Here is an 8,554-nt window from a genome sequence, read left to right as displayed (position 1 = left end):
AGGTAATTTTAGGTCCCCATACTCATATATTGGGACTACAGGACAGATCAGGAGAGAAAGGTAAGCAGGAGCTATCTGTGATATGTCCTGCATTTCCTTTATGATGAATGGCTCCAAAACTTAATTTCTACAAAAGTAGGTGAAAATGTTTATTTCACCTGCTTTTGTAGAAGTTAAGTGATAATGAATAGACCCAAAATATATTCATTTACTGTGTATTATATATGATATATATATATATATATATATATATATATATATATATACATATATATATACAAAGTTCCAAATGAGATTAGACAAATGTCTGTGAGCTGATAAGTAGAGCACAAGAATTACACTAAGCATCAGAACCAGAAAAAATATATGGTGAGGCCACTAATTTCACACAGGACATTAAATCTCCATTGATATTAAGAACTCAGTACTGTACAGAATATATTTTTTACATGTTACAAAATAAATTATTTGTACAAAATGCAGACAACCTCTGCATCAACAGTGAGGTAGGTGTGTGCCACCGACCTCACCTATCAGTTCCTATTCTACAAAATTTTTAAGCTTCCAAATATAATCAACACACTTTATTGGTAAAAAATTCACTTTATAGAGACTCTTATACTTGCAAAAGCCCTAGTATTGAATTAACATTATATATTAAAACTTTGTAGTTTAGTAGACTAAACACAATGGCTGGTATCCTATTAGCCACATAAATTCTCGGAAAAAAATGGCTTCCAATGTGATTTTTGCCCGATGGTCATTATTGTGGTTTCCAATTAGACCCGTTTTTATCAGAAAATATACAGGGTTCACTAAATCTCTGTGTTTTCATGATTGCGGCAATGAAAACAGGACTGATTTCGGGAATGTTATTCGCCTGCCTGAGGCCGGTGAAACACATTCCCTGATAAGTGCCGGCTTTCAGGACTAATTGGAAAGACACTTCCAGATAATTTAGCCACACCAAATTATGGCAGGTGATAGGATGCCGGCCATTTTGTGCTACTATACATAAAGTAGTTTGTGGAAGAATATCAGAAGTCATGTTTAACAGGCTTACAAATAAAACTTGATGATGATAATGAGTTACAGTATAAACAGTTTATATATATATACATTTCGGTCAGGGGTTCTTTATTCCAGGCGTTATCGGTGTATCTGGACAGCGTGATTCAACCTTGTGTCAAAGAGCACCCCAGATTTCTTTTGGACACCCCTATGTTCTTAAATAGGATTCATAGTCTACCTACAATACCTGAGGGTAGTTATTTATGCAGTATTGACATAAACAGCCTCTTCACGGTGATCCCTAATTGTGAGGGACTGTTAGCTTTAAAAAAGCTCATTATTGAGAGCTCTGTTTATGATGGACCTAATGTTGATTTAATTATTGATCTCATGGAGATGATTCTCACAAAAAATTTCTTCATGCACCGGGATAAGCTGTTTTTTGCAGCTCGTTGGCGTAGCGATGGGGTTGAATGTGGCCCTATCCTACGTCAATGCCTACATGTTTCAGGCAGAACATGATATTTTCTTTAGCGATGTCTATGTGTCTGGCAAGATATTTTTCTATCCCAGATAAATAGACGACATCTTCCTTATCTGGGTTGGCTCGAAACAGGAATTTTTGGATTTCATTGAGTTGCATAATCGATCTACATTCCCTATTAAGTTCGCATTTAATATCGATGAATTTTCTGTCAACTATTTGGATGTTAAGCTTAATTTGATTGGGGGTAAATTGATTACTGAATTATTCAGCAAACCCACTGATAGAAATACTATACTACATTTTGGAAGTTGTCACCCTAAGCCCCTAAAGTATGGTTTACCATACTCCCAATTTATTCGGGCTCGTAGAATTTGTAGTGACGAATCCGCAGCCATAAATCAAATGAATATCATGTTTGACAAATTTCGCGAGAGAGGTTATACGCATGATGTTCTTGCGAAGGCCAGGAATAAAGCCCTGGCAATACCCGGGTCGAGACTTCTGGAACTGAGGGGTTCCAAGGATAATTTGGGACATAAGTTACCTTGGGTTAATCATTTCCATCCATATAGTGATCAGATCAGGACCTCCGCTCGCTCTCTGTGGCCTATGGTGGGTACTGATGCTGATCTAAATTTGCATAACACTAGGATTATGCCATCCTATACACGAGGATGTAACTTGCATAATTGGTTGGTTAAGAATGACATGAGTAAAATTGACAGGGCACACTCTCAGAGTTTTTTGAGCCCTAAATTGGGTTGTTACAAGTGTTTAAATTGCCTGACTTGTCATTCCCTGATTGTCAGTAATACTTTCAATCACCCTTATAGTGGGCGTAAATTCACTATCTGCCATCGGGTGACATGCACAACCAAATATATCATCTATATGATTATTTGTCCTTGCTCTCTCATTTACGTGGGGAAAACTGATAGGACCCTTAGCGAAAGGATGGCGCTACACCGGTCCGCTATCCGAGCTGCCATAGCATCAGGTAATAGTGATCAACTGGTGGCACGCCATTTTGTTAATTGTGGGCACAATCTTGCTATGCTGCGTTACATGATCATCGACCATATTCCCACATTACATCGTGGTGGGGATCGATCTCGTTTGCTACTTCAGTGTGAGGCACGCTGGATTTTTCGATTGGATGCCTTGGCACCACGAGGTCTTAACGAGCATCTTGATCTACATTGTTTTCTTTAACCTATAGAATTTGTTTATAATAGTTTATTACTATTATTTACATGTCCGTGTGTTGGTATTCGGTATGTCTATTCTATTTATTCTAATACTCCTCTTCAAATACTTTTTTGGTGTTTTCATTGTGATTAACAATATAATGAGTAATATTATTATATTGACTATAGTAGGTTTATATACATGCTGTTTTTGCAATTGTGTTTTGAATATTTATGATTTTGTATTTATTGCTGTTGCCATCTTGTGTTTTTATTTTTTTGATATAGACACGCTGCAGCTAGGTTACCTTGGCAACGGGGAAGCGAGCCATATGGGTGTGTCTGTTGGTCTAACGTGGACGTGGCTGTTACGCACGCCCACGTGATGACCGGCGGACTGACATCATCATGCGGCGACCCGGAACCAGGCACCTTGGAAGCACGCGTATCCCGAGGTGTTTTGTAAGTATAAATGTTTGAATTGTTTGCATGTTTGGGTAACCTTGATAATGGGGCATTAAAAGGCCCCGAAACGTCGGTGGTGATATAGATCACATTCCTGTGTTGCTTCTTATTTTTGCTTGGAGTGCCGCCTATTTGCTGTACTTGTGATAACAGTTGGTACTGTTTATCTTGGAGGGCACCCACCGCATCAATTTGTTATTTGGGAGTGCCACCCTAGGACAATATATACATACATATATATATATTTATATATTTACATGTATATATATATATATATATATATATATATAAATAAAATCAGCTATATAAATAGTAAGGGCACGTCATTACAAAATATTGTGTAATTTGAAAAACTGGTACCTCAGAAACATGAATAAACTTAATATAAGTCATGTAGACATATTGGTTTTATTATAACAATATGATATTTCTCATTGTCCAGTAAATGATTATAATATCCCTGAAATAAAATATTATACAAATTAACTACCATGTTATGTAATTTGCATGTTACCAAATAATTATGATGATTTGGCATTTGTGGTAATCTCACATAACCTATGCCTTAATAGACCGATTAAATTAAATATTAGATTTCTCTCATCAAGTAATAATGCAAATAGTTATATTGTATAACATATATGAAATCTAATAACATTCTCTTTGTTAGGAAAACTCACCTGATCACCTGTTTCTTTTCTAAAAAGATTATTAAAGTTAGTGCAGATATTTTCTTCAAATGTTGTTGGCTATGGTTTTCCTATTAAATAGCATTAATCTGGTGATTCTATGGAGAGAGTAAAATGCTTTTTTTTCAGAAGGGGAAAGGAAATGTGATGAATAAATTTAGGGTAACGTTCACTGGAAGTGGACAACAGCTTTATTATAAAGTGTACCTCATTGCCAATGCTATAGTACATAATAAAATAACTTAAATTATTTTAGCATATACAAAAAGTTATGAGTTGTAAGCAGCAACAGCTCCTGCCCTCTTACCTAAGGGGGGCTGACACTACTGCTGGCTGGTCTGGCCAGCTGGGTTCCCTGCATCTGAGCAAGAGAACTGGCAGGTGCCGGGAACGGCGAATGCGCATGAGAGGGGTAGTGCCACACATGTGCATAACATTGGCTTCTGGGGGCTGCATTGACTGTAGCCCTGAGAAGCTGTGTAGGGCTGCCCAAAAGGCAGAGCAGTGGCTTCCACTGGAAGCCACTCTCTGCTATTTGCAGCCTGGACTGGCAGTCCCAGGGGGAGGAGACACCTCCCTGGGGCTGCCTGTCCTGTGCATGACTGGCAGATGGTGCTTCCAATGGGAAGCCACCTCCAGTCACAGTGTAGCCAGTGCAGTTATGGACTGCACTGGCTCACTAAAAAGGCTGATTTCAATGGAAAAGGAGGGGCTGCAGCCTTGCAGCCCCTAGGTAAAATCTGCCACTAGTTGTAATAAGACAAGAACCAGATCATCACAATACAACACTACAGCTCCATCATAGAGCCACAGAAAACAATAGAAATACAGAATTTTAAATATTTATATTATGATGCTCTTTGTGAATGTTACAAAAAATGCTTCAGATTCAGTCAACTTATAATTTGGGTTACTCTTCTATTCCAAATATAATCAACACACTTTAATAGAGGAATAGTAAGTTTGGAAAGAATCTTACATTTGCAATATCAATCAGCAATGAAGAAGTAACTATGGATATAGCAAAATAACTAATATTGAGTTATCATTAAATAATTAAGTTTCTTTTAAAATGATCAACTACAGCAAAGCACAAGGTGTTTGCAAATCAGAGAACAGTTTTCAAGTAGTAGCATCATTTTAAGGAGACTGAACATCAATATTAAAAAGAGTTTTAAATCATGTTAGTAAATATTAACAAAATTCCACTCATCTAGGTTTAGTTTTAGCATTTTTTTAAAATAAATAAAACACCAGTAAATGATTGCAACTTCATCCCTTGGCCAGATCAGGTGTAAGATGTAGTTCTATAATCAGGACCACACTGCAAACCAAGTAACACTATGCAGAGTCTTACAAACTCCCAAATATTCTTCATGAAGATAGACCACATATAGACTACTTTATGGGTGATGGAGAGCTCCAGTAATTTGATTTTCATTTATTGTTAGACAATATGATACTAAAAGCTAAGAAACAACAATAATAATGCCAAACAAAATATATGCTTAATGTTTAATTCTATAGACCTCTTTGGAACTATAAACTTCAAATGTAATATTGACATAAATATTCTACACATGAACTACCAAGTTATGTTACTTGTATGTTAACAAACCATTATGCTCATTTGGTATTTAAGTACAATTCACATTAGATATAGACACTCCCTAAAATTATGATGCAAATAGCTGCATTTTATATGTTATATGAGACCTCACATGACATTTTTTTATGTTACATAAACTCACCTGATCACTGACTGGAAAGGTTTCTTTTAAAGTTTTGTTCCCAAGTCCTAAATCATCAGCATCAATTAAATTTTCAACAGGGACATTTTCATTTGGTTTCCTATAAGTAAAATCACTTTCACTGGAATCCAAAGCCACACACACATTGTATGAGTAAGGAAATGGTAAAGTTCCATCGCTGTACATGGAGAGCATCCTGGGATCAATGGGAGGATACAGATTTGTACTAAGAGAAGTAAAGGTTGGTGAAGGTTTTGATTGTTTGCATTTTGATATAATGACCAACAAAACAGTTACAACAAATAACAAGGAAATGAGACCAAGTGCGATCACTAAGTACAACTGTAGGTTGGATTGTGGATCTTCATATTTGAGTTGGTTACTGAGTTTAGGAACCACTTGTTGGAAATTATCTGCAACAATGAGACTTAAGGTGACTGTAGCTGAGAGAGAGGGGTCTCCATTGTCCTTCACCATCACCACAATCTTGTGTTTTAATATATCCTTCTCTTGAAACACACGTGATGTCCTGATTTCACCTGTTTGCTGACTGATGATAAAGTGAGATGGTTCTGACACTTGTATGAATTGATAAGAGAGCCAAGCATTATGTCCAGAGTCTGCATCCACTGCAACCACTTTAGTTATTAATGATCCATGTTCAGAGGCAAAAGGGACCATCTCAAACATAGCTGAGCCCCCACTGTCTGCTGATGGGTACAAGATCTTTGGTGCATTATCATTCTGATCTACTATGCGGATAATTAATGTTGCATTGCTACTCAGAGATGGGGATCCATTGTCTCTAGCAGTTACTTGTATTAGAAACTCCTTATACTGCTCATAATCAAATGATCTCTGAGCATAGAGAACTCCAGTCTCTATATTGATGGACAGATAAGAGGACACTGGGAGATCTTCTGTATATGTGCTCATAATTGAGTAAATAATTTTAGCATTGTCTCCAGTATCAGGGTCTGAAGCTTGTACACTGTATATTGAGGCTCCTGGTAAATTGTTCTCAGGCACATAAGCAACATAAGTAGATTTCATAAATTTTGGGGGATTGTCATTAACATCTAATATCTCCAATCTGATGGATCTTCTGCTAGACAGTGGGGGAGATCCTCTGTCAGTAGCAACAATTGTGATGTTATAAGAAGATACTTTCTCTCTGTCTAGAATAGTTCTTGAAACGATCCTGTAGTAACTGTCAGATGAGAGTAAATCAAAAGGTATTTCTTCTATAATGTGACAGTCAACGTCTCCATTTTCTTCTGAATCTAGATCATGAACTTTAATCAGAGCTATCATTGTACCTGGCTCACAGTCCTCAGGAATAGGAGTAGAGAATGAGGTGATAGATATCTCTGGAGCATTGTCATTCTCATCTGTTACTTCTATCAATACCTTGGAATGGGCAACAAGGCCACCTCCATCCTTTGCTTGCACATTAACTTCATAGTTCTTTATAACTTCAAAATCCAAATATTTAATTATTTTAATGTCACCATTTGTAGGATGAATACTAAATATCCCTGTATGATGGAGATCTCCTGAGGTTTTAGAGAAAGAATATGTGATCTCTGCATTTATCCCGTCATCTCTGTCAGTTGCATTTAATACAATAACTGTAGAGTTAATTGGAATATTTTCTTTTAGTGTGACTTTATACATGTCCTGAGTAAATGTAGGAGCATTATCATTAGCATCAGTAACAATGACCTTTACCAAAGCAGTCCCAGATCTCACTGGGTTTCCTCCATCCAAGGCTGTTAAAATCAATTCATGAACATTTTGTGTCTCTCGATCTAAAGATTTCTCTAATACAAGCTCTAGAGATTTACTCCCATCACTGCTAATTTTCTCACTCAGTGAGAAATAGTGATTGTCACTGAGCCTGTATGTCTGTACTGAATTAATACCAATATCGGGGTCTTCTGCATTTTGTAAAACAAATCTGGCTCCTGGAGAAGTAAATTCAATAACTTCCAAAATAATTTTGTTATGAAAAAAATATGGAAAATTATCATTTATATCCTGAATTTCAATTTTGACCTTAAATATTGTAAAAGGATTTTCAACCACAGCATCAAAGGTTAGGAAGCAGGTAGCTGCTGCCCCACACAGTGTCTCTCTGTCTATCCTGTCCTTAATGTACAGATTTCCATTATCTACATTTACATAAAAATATTTCTCTGAAACATGTGATACAATCCTCAGTTTTCTAGATGAGAGCTGTTTAATATCTAATTCAAGGTCTGCTGCAATATTTGCTATAACAGAGTCTTTTCTCATCTCTTCTACAATAGAATAATGAATCTGACCAGAGACTGAATGACACAGCCATGATAACAAGAAGGGAAATATTACTTGCCATCTGATTCCTTTGTATGTCTGTGTAGGAGGTTCCATCTTTTGCATCTGAAATCTTTCACAAAATATCTGTTTAAAAGGCCAGAATCTGTAATCCAGTAGTTAGGAAATATCCCCCCAAAACTCTAATTTGCTGATGGAATTGTTTAGGAGAATATGTTAAAATATCCTGTATTCTGTGTATAGAGAATCCAGAAAATGGCTGTGTGTCTTCCTGCAGATCTGCAGTGTGTGTGAGTGATGAAAATACCAGTGGATCTCCAGCTCTGTATTCTTCTCCTTATTGGTTAAACAGCGGCGCTCTGAGGTGAAAATGTGGTACTACAATGCTATAAAATTATTTCTCAATGTACATTAAGAATTATCCATAATATTTACTCAATTTATTTTTACCATTATAAGATTTGTACTCTAAGATTTTTTTATTGAGTATTATTTAATTCAATTCTAAACTTACATTTTTGAGTTTTATAAATCACAGAAATTAAAACTTTTGTGTTTACATACTATTCTTACAAATAAAAAAACTAAACAATATTTATTGTTTGTCAAATATATATAATAAAGTGCATAAACTGCATAACAAGA

At 36.2% G+C, this 8,554-nt stretch overlaps 1 pseudogene; it reads right to left on the bottom strand.

Annotated features, from left to right (window-relative positions):
* Window positions 1–1,492: 1,492 nt before the first annotated feature.
* LOC148506004 (protocadherin gamma-B2 pseudogene) lies at window positions 1,493–8,005 on the bottom strand (annotated as a pseudogene).
* Window positions 8,006–8,554: the final 549 nt, after the last annotated feature.

This window comes from Taudactylus pleione, unplaced genomic scaffold (assembly GCF_031769625.1).
Source record: "Taudactylus pleione unplaced genomic scaffold, aTauple2 ptg000431l, whole genome shotgun sequence".
Taxonomy (NCBI): domain Eukaryota; kingdom Metazoa; phylum Chordata; class Amphibia; order Anura; family Myobatrachidae; genus Taudactylus; species Taudactylus pleione.
Note: the sequence above shows the minus strand (reverse complement) of the source record. Positions and strands in the feature narration are given on the sequence as shown.